Source organism: Stenella coeruleoalba, assembly GCF_951394435.1.
Source record: "Stenella coeruleoalba genome assembly, chromosome: 3".
In the NCBI taxonomy this organism is placed as follows: Eukaryota; Metazoa; Chordata; class Mammalia; order Artiodactyla; family Delphinidae; genus Stenella; species Stenella coeruleoalba.
The window spans coordinates 53,826,477-53,841,577 of NC_137148.1; the positions used below are offsets into that span (position 1 = coordinate 53,826,477).

At 38.1% G+C, this 15,101-nt stretch overlaps 1 protein-coding gene across 17 annotated transcripts in view; it reads left to right on the forward strand.

Moving 5' to 3' along the window:
* Positions 1-15,101, forward strand: part of PIK3R1 (phosphoinositide-3-kinase regulatory subunit 1) — a 959,753-nt gene that overhangs the window by 473,072 nt on the left and 471,580 nt on the right. The window contains exon 1 of one of the 17 annotated variants that reach the window (XM_079916406.1): positions 13,542-13,833. The exons of the other annotated variants lie outside the window; for them this stretch is intronic. The gene's annotated coding sequence lies outside the window, so the exon portion shown is untranslated. Of the gene's footprint in view, positions 1-13,541; positions 13,834-15,101 lie in introns of those variants that run through there. 17 annotated transcript variants of the gene reach the window in all.

A 15,101-nucleotide genomic window follows, 5' to 3' on the forward strand; every position in this document is an offset into this window, starting at 1 on the left:
GCACAGTGGTCAAGAATCCGCCTGCCAATGCAGGGCACAGAGGTGTGAGCCCTGGTCCGGGAAGATCCCACATGCTGCAGAGCAACTAAGCCTGTGTGCCACAACTACTGAGCCTGCGCTCTAGAGCCCATGAGCCACAACTGCTGAAGCCCCTGCACCTAGAGCCCGTGTTCCGCAATAAGAGAAGCCACCGCAATGAGAAGCCAGCACACCACAACAAAGAGTAGCCCCTGCTCACTGCAACTAGAGAAAGCTTGCACAGAACAACGAAGACCCAACACAGCCAAAAATAAATAAATAAATCTCTTTTTAAAAAAAGAAATAATAAAGAAAAAATTTCCAAATTCAATGAAAATTTTAAACTCACATTTCTGAAAGTCTTTAAAATTTCTAGCAGAATAAACACAAAGAAAACCACACCTAGGCACATCATAATCAAGTGGCTGAAAAGCAAAGATTAATAGAATATCTTAAAAGCAGGCAGAGGGAAAATGAAGAGAAAAATAATCTTAAAAAAAAAACCTGCTACCATCTCAAGAGAAATAATGTAGAGAAGATAAAAGAACAACATTTAAAAGTGCTGAAAGGAAAAACAAAAACATAAAACAAAATACCTATCAACCTAGAATTCTATATCCAGTGAAAATATCCTTTAAGAAAAAGGCAAATAAAGACATTTTAGTATAAAAAAGAGCGAAAGAATGTGTCAGTGGCACAGCTTCAGCTTCACTACATGAAACATTAAAGGAATTCCATAAAGCTGGTGAGAAATGATACCAGATGGACACTGAGACCTTCATTCAGGGATGAACACAGTGCGTATTCTAAAAAGACACACATACATATTTGAGATAGGCCTGTAACAGAGATGACATTTCAGTTAGCTGGGGAAAGGATGGAACTTCTGCTACTACTGTGATGTTCTATATATAATACTAAGTTACATACGTGCCTCATGTTATACATAAACAACTCCAGATGGATTGAAGACTCAAATTTGAAAAACAAAACTTTTAAATTATTAGAATAAAAACTAATGTCATTGGAATAAGTAGTTGTTTCTTAATTAAGATAGAAAAAAACACAAACAAAAATTTAAGAATGACAAATTTGAACTACATTGTCATTAATAATAAATAAAAACTTTTAATAATAATAAAAGCTTCATTGTGACAAAAAGATGTGTCACATATTGGGAGAAGATACTGGCAACTCATTTATCAGGCAAAGAATAAAGTTTCAGAATACATTTTATTTCATTTTTTTGGAAAACAAATATAATGTTTATTTTTATTTGCTTTTTACATATCTTTATTTTTAACATCTTTATTGGAGTATAATTGCTTTACAATGTTGTGTTAGTTTCTGCTGTACAACAAAGTGAATCAAATATATGTATACATATATCCCCATATCCCCTCCCACTTGCATCTCCCTCCCACCCTCCCTATCCCACCCCTCTAGGTGGTCACAGAGCACCGAGCTGATCTCTCTGTACTATGCAGCTGCTTCCCACTAGCTACCTATTTTACATTTGGTAGTGTATATATGTCAATGCCACTCTCTCACTTCTTCCCACAGAATACATTTTAAAATCTTCTAAAAATCAGTAAGAAAAATGCGATGAACCCAATAGAAAAAAATGGTCCATTTTTAGCATGCAATTCACAAAGAGAAAAAAATAATGGCCAGTGAACATAAGGAAAATGTGATCAACCTCAGTAGTCAGGAGCAGATAAAGTAAAACAACATTGAGATAGCATTTTAAACTCCCCAAAACATAACATAATAACTAGCCTGATAATACCAAGTACTGGCAAGAATGTGGGGAAACAGGAGGTCTTCCACGTTGCTCTTGGGAGTTTCATTATGATACCCTTCTGGAGAGCAATCTGACAATATGTGTTCAGGTTGAAGATATGTATGCCCTAGGACCCTGTCTTTTCCTTTCTAGATGTCACCTAAAGGGGAGCTCTCAAGCATGAGAACAAAGAGACATGTACGGTGATGTTCGTTGCAGCAATGTTTGTAATAGCAAATGTATAGGGGAATGAATAATAAATTGGCTTATCTATACACTAAAGTTATATATAGGTGTCTAAATGAATAAATTTGATCTATGCATTTCAACATGGATAAATCTCAAAAACAATATGGAGTGATAAGTCCAAATAGCAAAAGATAGTGATATTCCATACGAAACTTAAAACCCAAAGGATTAGACTAGATTCTTTATGTTTACTATATGTATAGAAAAAGTACAAATCCATGCATTAAGAATGGTGTACCAAATTCAGTATGGTGTTTCCTCTAAGGATGGGGGAAACACAGGTGGGGGTAGAGCTCTGGCTATATCCAAAATATTTACTATAAACATTTATTACAAATATAGAAAATAAAATTTTTAAAATGATAGAATCCTTTTAATCTTGGGCCTGTAGGTGTTTGTATATTATTTTCTATATAATTTCTTTGTTTTATTTCAAACATGCTTCCTTTTAAATTTTTTTAAGTATATCGCACATTGAAATTATACAAATTTTAATTTTATAGCTTGATGAATTATTATAAAGGGAACACACCTGTGCATCTGAGGAACACCCTGCTCAGGTTCTTTGCAGAATTCATAGAAGCCCTTAGGAGCAAAGTGAACCCAAATGCCTGACCTCTCAGCTTTGTTCTTCTCTTAGAATATAGCCCCAATATTTTCCACTGTCTGTTTCCTTTTTTTTTAATTTTTTTAAAAAAATTTATTTTATTTCTTTCTTTTAGACTGCGTTGGTCTTTGTTGCTGCATGGGCTTTCTCTAGTTGCGGTGAGCAGGGGCTATTCTATTCTTCGTTGCGGTGCACGAGCTTCTCATTGTGGTGGCTTCTCTTGTTGCGGAGCACGTGCTCTAGGTGCGCGCGGGCTTCAGTAGTTGTGGCACATGGGCTCAATAGTTATGGCTCATGGGTTTAGTTGCTCTGCGGCATGTGGGATCTTCCCAGACCAGGGCTCAAACCTGTGTCCCCTGCATTGGCAGGCGGATTCTTAACCACTGCGCCACCAGGGAAGACCCTCCACTGGCTGTTTTCTCTGAGATGTCTCCAAATATTTAAAAAATCTTGTCCAGATTTTCCAGTTGTTCTTTCAGATTACCAAGCTCACCCCTCAGCCCAACCAAGGCCATCCCCCACTCACCAATAAAACAAAACTTTTATTCACACACACGGACACACACACAACAAATCCAATAACTAAAGACACTAAAGGGCATTTTAGAGTCGAAATTTAGTGGGACTTGAGTACTATGATAAATATTATCACAAGCAAAAATAAATTAAAATTTTAGCATAACGTCAGAGGTATCCATCAGGGAGGAACTGGAAAGCATGAGCAAATAATATCATTAGTGTAAGGTGCTTGCTGTTTGTGATTGACAAATAAATAGATGGGAAGCACGCTGAATTCTTACCAAAGCACATAAAATGTGTCTGGAAGTAAGTGTCTCTAAAATAATAAGAATCCTGAAAGCCAGGTGAAATGCCAAAGGACCATTAGCAAATTGAGCATGAAAAATAAGAGACTCACTCAGTTTTACCAGGGACACATAATGTCCAGTTCAAAGACTACATTTCCAGTCACCCTTTCAGCCAAGATGTGGTCACATGACAACATGACAAAGCTCCAGCCAAATGAATGTGAATCAAAGTGATTATGCAAAGATTCTGAAACCTGCCCTTTAAGGAAAAGGCCCCTTCTCAGGTGAAGGCAGGAGGTGGAGTAGCTGATTTAGAGTCAAATGGAAGATGAGGGTTGAGGTTGGCAGAGCAAACAATTAGGAGTCAGAGTCCCTGACACCATCACCATTATATTCAGACTGTTAGCGAAAGAGAAATTCACTTCTTTCTGTTTAAGCCATTGTTATTTTGGGATCTTTGTTACAGAAGACAGGCTTGTAAGCTTGGATAGTAATACACTATTCAAATTGTCCACACTTATCTAATACGACACCAGATAAGCTGGTGAAAGAAATATGTGAAGGTGACTGTCAAACAAAAATAGAGATAAGGAACAGGACACAATTACCAAATATATTTTAGGTCAACACCCATTAGACCGACTCCTTAGTTTTCTCTCATTTTACACTGATGTTCTGAGGATCTTGTCCCTGTGGCCTGTCCCTGTTTAGTGCTTATTTTCATTGCCAATATAATTATTTCCATTTTTAACATTTGAATGATAAGGACATTGGAAATCTACTTTTAAGTGTTTTCCTTTTTTCTAGTCAATCTTAGATTTTTTTTTTTTTTTTTTTTTTTTGCCCAGGTATGATACAATGAAGAAACTAGAATCTATTTTTCCCAAGATACTGGATATTATGACTTGGCTTTGGTTGGTTTGGCAATATTTTTTCCCCAGATACATCCTTTTTACCAGAAAAAGCACTACAGTAACTTTTTTCCCTGTGAATGAAAACAAGGAATCCTTTCTACAGCATTTTTTCTGTAATTTTCTGTGAGATTCTAAGTCTGAAGAGGGGCTTCTTTAACTACAGTTTGCAAAATTCATGGTCTGTTATTGGCTCCTGTTTCTCATTTTTCACTTTATCCAGATTAATCAAAAGATAATGATTTTTTTTTTGCTAGCAGTCCTGGATTATTTTTGTCAGTTGACTGAGGAGTTGAGGATATGGAAAACACTATGCAATTAAGATCTGGCTAGAGTCCCCTGTAGGCAAAAGAATCAAAAGATCAGTCCCAAAGTGAAGAGCACATATTGTCATGGAAGATGCTTTCTATCTAGTCTAATGCACTCATCTAGAGTTCAGGCACCTAGAAATTGTCCAAATCTCAGGAGACTCAAAACCCTTGTAAAATTCATTTGGGTTGAGGTGACCCATTTACCACGTGCATGAAGTTTTTCATGCTAGAACATACCTACGAAATGATTTTTTCCTATAAATTATTATCAAACCAAGAACTAGATTACTTTTGTAAGCAAGTCAAAAGAAACCATCAATAAATTGAGAAAATTCTCATGCTTAAAAGCCACTGCCCCCATACCCTGAGAAAACCATAATTCAAAAAGAGTCATGTACCACAATGTTCATTGCAGCTCTATTTACAATAGCCAGGACATGGAAGCAACCTAAGTGTCCATCAACAGATGAGTGGATAAAGAAGATGTGGCACATATATACAATGGAATATTACTCAGCCATAAAGAGAAACGAAATTGAGTTATTTGTAGCGAGGTGGATGGACCTAGAGACTGTCATACAGAGTGAAGTAAGTCAGAAAGAGGAAAACAAATACCATATGCTAACACATCTATATGGAATCTAAAAAAAAAAAATCTGAAGAACCTAGGGGCGGGACAGGAATAAAGACGCAGACATAGAGAATGGACTTGAGGACACAGGGAAGGGGAAGAGTAAGCTGGGACGAAGTGAGAGAGTGGCACTGACATATATACACTACCAAATGTAAAATAGCTAGCTAGTGGGAAGCAGCCACATAGCACAGGGAGATCAGCTCAGTGTTTTGTGTCCACCTAGAGGGGTGGGATAGGGAGGGTGGCAGGGAGACGCAAGAGGGAGGGGATATGGGGATATATGTATATGTATAGCTGATTCACTTTGTTATACAGCAGAAACTAACACACCATTGTAAAGCAATTATACTCCAAGAAAGATGTTAAAAAAAAAAAAGCCAGTGCCCTGTAAATGTCTGTGATTCTTTTTTAATCTTTGTTGAAGTACATGTATAAACATCCTCAATTAGAATAGTGCTCCACAACTCTTATAATTATAGAGAAACCACTAACAACATACATGTGTTTGCTTTACCAGGGAAGAGCATTAGAGCTCAAGAATAGAAAATACTGAGATGAGGGATTTGTGGTAAAAGGAGACTGGGCTTGGGCTACTTATTATACAAACCCTTATCATTTCCTTCCCAACCAGCCCTGCTAGATCTTGGGGCAAAGAATCAAAGCCTTGTTCTCTCATTGGTCCAGGCTTCACTTTTAATGATGTCCTCTTTCATTTTTCTTTCTTTATCTTTTGCTTCTTTTCATTAAGAGATTCTTTAGTTTACTAGAGTTTAGTATGAAATCCCATCAATACTATTGCTTCTTTTTTTTTTGATGTTAATGATTGATGTGTAAGAAAAATCACCTCCTCGCATTTGAGTTGTGCAGCCAGTACCTTCTGGCCATTTGTTTTCATTGCTGAAACGGAGACAAATGCTGTGGCAAAAATTTTCCCTTCCCTTCAGTTGCTGGCCAAAACTTGCTAAGGCAGCTCTGAACTGAGACAAAGTTTTGAAAAGGAAAAGAACATTCAAGAGCCCAAGCATCCTAGAATTGTATTTTCTTTTAGTCATAGGCCACATTTCAGAATAAATAGAAACACCCCCTTAAGGTTTAATTAATCCTTTTCATGGACTTTAATTCTCATTTATATTCTGATGGAGGATGGGAGAGCACATGTGTTTACAGTCATACACATTTTCTTTTATTGTCCACAGAGCATTATAACCACGACACAAGACTAGGGAGGCCTTCCTGTGAATTAGGAAGGACACATTTTCCACAGCCATCCATGTGAAGAATCTCAGAGTCTGAAATAACCCTCCTGTCTTTAAAATCAATCAAGTAATCAGTAGGAATTTACTACGTGCCTTGAGCCACGCTCATCTCTGTAGGGGAAAACACACAATCCTTTGTTCATGAAGGAAGTGAGGAGGAAATATGACACATATTAAAAATAAAAGAAGAATGACAAGTCAAAGAGTCAAAGAGCTGTGTACCCAGAGAGCACTGTTTTGACCCAACTTAGTTTTCTTGAATTAGACTCTGGAATGTTGCCATCGGTCTGCTTTAAGGATTTCTAAGAAACAACTTGAATGAAATTCACTACAGTATTTATTGTAAATTTGTTGAAAACGTCATTTGCCTTCACTAAATAAATTAGCTAAAAGTTGTTGAAATAACAAACAAGGAGGTAGTGTGATATACAGATAAAAGTGCCAAAGGGGTTAGAGAAAAACAGGGATACACGGGGGAGGCTTCTTAGAAGAGGGAGACCTGAGCTGTGCCTTGAAACCCTGGATGAGTTATGGATAGAAAAAGGGCACTAGAGGAGTCAAGGCCGGAAATATGGTCATTCATGCATTGATTCCATGAGATTTATTAGCACGTGCCATAGTATATACCAAGGACTGAAGCTGTCACAACAAAAACGGGCAAAGTGTCTGCCCTCAGGGAGCTTATGTTCTAGTGAAGAAATACAAGATAAGAGTGAGAAGTATTTAACTTTGGCCTTTTCTTTCTTTCCTGGATTTCCTGATCATAAAGTCAGATAGAGCCAGAGATGTTCATATCGCCTAAAGAAAGACTTAGGACTGTTATGGCAGGAGGAGAAGAAAATAAACAGTAAATATTTGCTGGGTTTTTTTTTTTATTTCTTCCAAGCCAGGAAAATCAGAGGACAGACTGGAGGAGAGTGGAGTATAAAAGTCTGTGACATGTACACACACACATGCGCACGCAGAGGAAAGAAAATAGGGTATAGATGAGGTATATCTGTGCTGAAAAGAGAAAGAGAAGTGTGAGGTGGTACCTTGGAGGAGGTCAGTCAGGGAAGTGGGGAAAGTCAAGGAGAAAGGAAGCTGTTAACAAAAAGAGAATGCCAGTAACTGCCTGGGGTCAGAAACAGGGGCCACCGTGGAAGCTGCAGACCTCTGGCCTTTGGACTGGGAGCGCCTGCTGGCCCCGCAGAGGAGGTGATGAAAGGGCACTCCCTAGGCAGCTTCTCGCCTGCATCCTGCTGTGATCATACAACTGAAAGCTGTTTGCCTCTCACTTGAGAACTAGCTGAGACTCTGTGAACTACTCGGGACACTTTTTAACTCCCTGCCACACTCAAAAGAAGGTGTGAGTTCTGGATCCCTGGAGGAGGGGAGGTGATACAGAAGGGAAGATCCCATCACTAGTCTCTGTTGGGTTGGCTAACGGGTAGAAAAGCCCATCCGTCTTACCTATGCCTGCACATTTACACAGGTACGTGCACACACATGTGTGCAAGTACATACGGCTACAGAAAGGGCTGTTCAACTCAAATACAATTTAACTGTGAGAAATTTTTTGACTCCGCAAAACCTGGAAGTGCATATGGATGAAAAACATAGCTATCTCAATGTTTCCCAAACTTACCTAATCATAAGAATCACGTGCTAAAAATGCCACTTCCCAGGCACCTAGCCTGCAGGGTTAGTGGCTTTGCCCTGGACCTGGGAACCTGTGTTTTTGTCCAGAGTCCTCTGTGAGTCTTCACCAAGTGTAGCCAAAAAGTTGTACATTCTCCCCCATCTAGTGCCCAGCAAGGACCTCACCCATTGGTCTTGGTGCTCCCTCCTGCTGAGCCTGCATTCTCTGCAGCAGTGCTCCAGGCAGTCCCTACCAATCTCTCAGAGTCGCCATACGAGAGAGGACAAAACCAATCTATCGTCCCAGTGTAATTTATGGGTGACAGACTCATGATGTGAAATTCACATTTTTGAGCTGTTATGCTCAAAAGGCAGTGCGTGTGTTGTCTCCTAAGCCATGCCTTGTGCTGTGGTAAAAGGCACCTTCTTTTGCTGATCGTGACTCTAGTTGTCAAGATCTCGTGGCCATCAGGAACCTACTCTCAGGCATTGACCCTGTGCATCCCTTGATAAAAATGTTGGAACTAAAAGTCTAAGGTATGATGTGTTTGAGGCCACAGAGAAGGCTTCGCAGCATGCTCGCCTACAAGGAAACAGGGAATGTGACTGCTATGTGCACAGCTGACTCCTTTGTGGACACACGCTGTTTGAAAAGGGGCATATTAGCTAGCTAGCCAGTCTTCTAGCTAAAGTGGATAATTAGCTAGTACCCTTCTAGTTTTAACCTGCCACAGTTTCTACTTCTTTCTCCAGTGAGAGTTTTCACAAAAGTGGGTACTGCTTTCCTGGCCAGTCTAACAAACTGGTCATGGCTCAGCTTTGAAGTCAAACTTCCGTTTCAATCTAACTCAGTCGCTTTGCATCTGTGTGACCTTGGGCAAATTTCTTACCCTCTTCTCCTATTTTCCTTTCTGCAAAGTAGAGGTAAAGGGAGTACCTAACTCATGGTTCGTTGGTCAGGGCTTAACCAAATAATGAATAGAGCACCTAGCCTGGTGCCTGGCAGTCATGTTGTCTCACCATGGGAAATCCCTATCATTCATTATCCCTGGTCAGAAAATCATCCTTGCTGTCAAAACCTGACCATTGATTGTTTATGTGTGTGTAACTTCTTATTCAGGCTGTTTTTGGTTATGTTGTGTTGCCTATATAAAGTTTAGACTGTAGAATATTTCCTAGTTCATTCAATCTGAACACCCTCCTATTATCTCCTTTCCACTGACTCACTATTTCAAACCTTTTCACAGGGTTTATCCTGAATTTGGGAATTGCTTTAGGACATCTAGAAGTGTGCAAATTGTTTTTACCTAGCAAAACCACTAAAACACTAGTAACTACAATGTGGGTTTTCTTCATAGAGCCAAGAAACCAAATTGCTACATATTCAGTCGTTTCCTTGGAAAAGCATTTGTGGAGCCCAAGACTAAATCAGGTCCCTCTAAAAAAATGCTCTCATGACTTTTTTTCAAAGTACTGCACAGGTTGTAATGTTCCACTCATTTGTGTGGTTTTTGGCTTGAGTCATCCATTATTTTTCAATCCCACTTTAAACTTAGCTGGAATGGGCAACGGATCCACTTGCTACCAACTTGTCCCCAGCATCGAGTATAGTACCCAGCACAGAGCAAGTGCTCAGTGAATGTTTGCTAAGTGCCGCAACGCTGCTGGTGTTGACCATATCCCCTAGGATCTTTTTAGTGTTGGTGTGTGTCCCTCCCCTGACTTCTGTGTGCCTTCGCTTCTAGTGGCCTGCACCTTGACTTGCTTTGAGGGACTCCCCTCAGACATCTAGAGCCTCATTATCAGGATGTTCCAAGAGCTGGAAGGGCCTGGGGTTTTATATCTCCCAGACCCTTCCTTAGCCAGTGGCATAGCCCCTGACCTCAAAGGAGACAAACTTTGAGGTGTAAATCATACTCCCAAGTCTCTCTATGGGATGAACTTGAAGCCCCACAAGACTTTGCCTGATATCACCCACGGCTGGACTCCTTCTCCTTCCCCCCTCTGCTGCCTGCATTCCCTTGCACGTTTCTCTGCATATCTTCACTAAATCAGTTGCACACAAATCCTTGACAAAGGTCTGCTTCTGGGGAACCCAACCTAAGACATCATGTAAACTGTTTTTAGAAACAAACTGTCCCTGAAAATAGAGAATCTTTGTTCACTTACTATGTCCTTCCAAGGCTTATAAAGATTAAGTTTATGGGGTTCAGTTAGATACTACATAGGAGCCAGAGATTTATCAACAGAATAGAGATACATGCATAGCTCATCTGTGGGTAACAAATGACCGTGTGCAACAAGGGTAGAAGAAAATGGTAAGATGATAGGAGCTTTTTGAGGTAGAAAAGTGACTCTCTATCAAGAGCATCTTCGATTTGCTGATACACAGCACACTTGGGAACACTGCTTTCTTGGCAAATGGGGGTTAAAAAATTTTGACCTGTAGCCAGGTAATGAAAAGAAATGTATATTTTTCTTAGGTGTGTCTAAGCCATTTTTAAACACCATTTGAAAAGCTGAGCTCTATAAACATGAGAGAAATTGAGTTATTTGTAGTGAGGTGGATGGACCTAGAGTCTGTCATACAGAGTGAAGCAAGTCAGAAAGAGAAAAAATACCATATGCTAACACATATATATGGAATCTAAAAAAAAAAAAAAAAGGTTCTGATGAACCTAGGGGCAGGACAGGAATAAAGACACAGACATAGAGAATGGACTTGAGGATATGGGGAGGGGGAAGAGTAAGCTGGGACAAAGTGAGAGAGTGGCATGGACATATATACACTACCAAATGTAAAATAGATAGCTAGTGGGAAGCAGCCACATAGCACAGGGAGATCAGCTTGGTGCTTTGTGACCACCTAGAGGGGTGGGATAGGGAGGGTGGCAGGGAGACGCAAGAGGGAGGGGATATGGGGATATATGTATATGTATAGCTGATTCACTTTTTTATACAGCGGAAACTAACACACCACTGTAAAGCAATTATACTCCAATAAAGATGCTAAAAAACACAAAACAAACAAACAAAACAAAAAAAATAAAAACAATCTGAAAGGCTAAAAAAAAAAAAAAAGAGAGAGAGAAAGTGGCCAAAGAAATTTCAGTTTTATAACTGCGAAGGCTGCATGCAAAGGAGAATGGGGATATTTGCAAGCTGTCAGAAAAGACCCAGGATGTGCATGAATGTGATTATAAGTATGAATGTTTGCAGGGGATTATGTCCATGTTAAAGTAGTTTATTTTTGACAGCAAAAGGAAAATGTAGAATTTCTTCAATGTGAAGACATTTCAAATAACACCATGTAAGATTTCAGAGGGATAAGGCATGGAGTAAATCAGAATAGTGCTTATTCTCATTACCAGGACAAGAATAAGCAATAAGATCCTTATATATGTGTTTATATATGGATAGGTGTATATATATATATATATACTCATTTAAATGAAAATTCCAAATGTAGCCCACTCCCTCAGACATAGCTAAAATTACTCACTTTTATCTCTTGCACTAGAAAACAAATTTTCTTGGCTTAAAACACTTCTGGATATATCTTAAATAATTTGACACCACTACAAATTTTGGTCAACGTACAAAATATTCAGTGGGAATATAACTTTCTAGATGACCAATTATCCTTCGATCACATGTCAAGATTGGTTTTATTATAGCCCAGCTGTGGAACTAAGAAAGCTTGACTATAAAGATGACTTCCTGTGACTTTGAGGATTTGTATTTTTGCTGAGATTCTTTCCATATAGGTGTCATTGTAATTGAATAGACTAAACAGCAAATAAGCTTTTATTTAGTTATGTAATTTTGTTTTTCAATGCTATAAAATAGATAATTTTGAAACACTGGGGAGGGGTAGGGTAGAGGAGGGGAAAAAGCAAACATCCAGAAAACTTTTGGCTAAAGAACTCTTTTGGAGCTACCAAGAAACTAGAGAATTATACTCTGGGCTCACACCTTGAATTCTGTGCTTCAGAGGCCAGGAGTGCACTATTGGCTCCTTATTCCTTTTGGAGTGAAAGTCCTTTTCCAACCATATCTGATCTCTCTTACTCCATTGCAAGCACAGCTTCTCTACAATAGCCAATCAAATAATAACAGAAATTGATCAGACTCCATTATCCTTTTAATAAGATCCCCTGCCTCATTTTCTTTAGTCTTGTGTGCCTGTGTGAATAAGGGAATTAAAAACAATTCAGAGTAAAAGTAAATGTTTCTGCTTTATTGAGCAGATAAAGAAACTGAGGTCCAGAGAAATGAAGTTGTTTGAATGAGTTCACACAGCTTTTTAGTGGAAGAATCAGGGTTACAACTCTGGACTCCTGATTCCCAGGCCAGCTCTTTCTACAACCAACATTCCTCTTTCAGGGCTTTGATGCAGTGTTCTTTCCTAGCAGTATATCGCCATTTGTTTATCAATTACCTGTTGATAAACATTTGCTTTGTTTCCAGTTTGGAGCTATGAACATTTCTGTATGTCTTTGTATGACATATGTTTACATTTATCTTATAACTGCCGAGGAGCGGAATGATATATGTTTAATCTTTAAGAAATTGCCGAACTATGGTTGCACCATTTTACATTCCCAACGGCATGTATGTGAGTTCCCAGTTTCTTGAAATTCTCACCAACATGTGGTATGGTCAGATATTTTAATTTTAGCCATTCTAATATGTATGTAGTAGTATTTCATTGTAGTTTTGACTTGCATTGTTCTTATGACTAATGATGCTGAATATGTTTTCATGTGCTTATTTCCCATCTGTATATCTTCTTTGGTTAGTATCTGATTAAATTTGTTGCCAGTTTTTTAAAAAACTGGATTATCTGTTTTCTTATTATTGAGTTTTTAGAGTTCCTTATATAATCTAGATGCAAATCCTTTATCAAGTACATGATTTGCCATACTTTCTTTCAATCTTTCTTTTATTTTTATTTTCTTAAGAGTTTCTATCAAAAAGCTCAAATTTTTAAATTTCCTGAAGTCTAATTTATCAATTTTTAATATTATGATCACATTTTTGGTGTTATAGTTTAAAAAATCTTTGACCAAACCAAGGTCACAAAAATTTTCTATGTTTTTTTCTAAATGATGTCTTTTTTGTTATTTACTTTTACATTTAGTCTATGACTCATTTTTAGTCAATTTTTGTATGTGATACAAGGTATGATTCAAAATTTATTCACTGCATATGGATATGCAATTTTTCTAGCACCACTTATTTAAAGATATCCTTTCTCCATTGAATTATCTTTGTACTTTTGTTGAAAATTAGTGGTCAATATATATGTGGGTTTATTTCTGGATTCTATTCTGTTCCGTTGATATAATTATCGATCTTTTTTTTTTTTTTTTTTGCGGTACGCGGGCCTCTCACTGTTGTGGCCTCTCCCGTTGCAGACCACAGGCTCTGGACGCGCAGGCTCAGCGGCCATGGCTCACAGGCCCAGCCGCTCCGTGGCATGTGGGATCTTCCCGGACTGGGGCACGAACCCGTGTCCCCTGCATCGGCAGGCGGACTCTCAACCACTGCGCCACCAGTGTAGCCCTAATTATCGATCTTTGTCAGTGCCATCCTGTCTTGATTAATGAAGTTTTATAATAAATATTAAAATCAGGTAGTGTTATTCTCCAGCTTTGTTATTCTTATTCACAGTTGTTTTGGCTATTATAGATCCTTTACATTTTCATATGAATTTTAGAATCAGCTTGCCAATTTCTATTCAAAAAGCCTGAAAATATTGAATAGTTGGATCTTTCTTTTACGTCCCATCTAACAATTGTTGCCTTATAATTAGGGTGTTTATAGCATTCCCATTCAATGTGGTTAGGTATAATTCCATCATTGTGTTGTTTGTTTTATATTTATTCCATTCATTCTTTGTCCTCCTTTTCCTCTTTTTCCCCCTTTTTTGGATCAACTGAATTTTTTTTAATGATTCCATTTTATCTTGTTTGTTGGCTTATTAGCTCTCTTTGTTTCGTTCTTTTAGTGTTGCTTTAGGGTTTATAGTGTACATTGTTAACTTATCACAGTCTATCTTTAAGTGACATGTCACTTCATGTTTATTTTGAGAAATTTACAATAGTATACTTCAAATTCCTCCTACCTAACCTTGGTACTATTGGTGCATTTCAATATCCTTTATCTGTTATAAACCCTATACTACATTATTATTTTTGTTCAAATAGCCAATTTTCTATTGAAGTTATTTAAATCACAAGAAAACAATCTTGTATACTTACATTGTTTTCATTCCAGTGCTCTTCATTTATATGTGTAGATCCAGAATTCTAGGTGATGTCATTTTCCTTTTGCCTGGAGAAGTTCCTTCATGCTTCTTGTGGTGTGTTTCTGCTAGTGATAAAGTTTTCCAGGTCTTGTATGGTGGAAAAAGTCTTTTTTGCCTTTGTGTTTGAAAGGTATTTTCCTGGGGCATAGAATTTTAGGTTGACATTTTTTCTTCCGGATATTGGCCACTATCTTTTCTCATTGTTTCATATGTATATATATATAAATCTGCTGTTCCTTGGCTTTATTCCTCTGTATATAGCACATCTATTTTCTCTGGTTGCTTTTAAGATTTTCTCTTTATCACTATTTTTGAGCAATTTTATTATACTGTGCTTTAATGTAGTGTGTGTGTGTGTGTGTGTGTGTGTGTGTGTGTGCTGGGTTTTGCGTAGTTTCTTGGATCTGTGGGTTTACAGTTTTCATCAACTTTGGAAAAAATATTTTACCATTATTTCTTCAAATATTTTTTCTATCATCCCCTCTCTTTCAGGGACTCCAGTTACACATATATTAAGCCACTTGAAGTTGTGCCACAGCTCACTGGTATTCTTTTCACTTTTTTCAATTATTTTATCTCTGTGTGTTTAATTT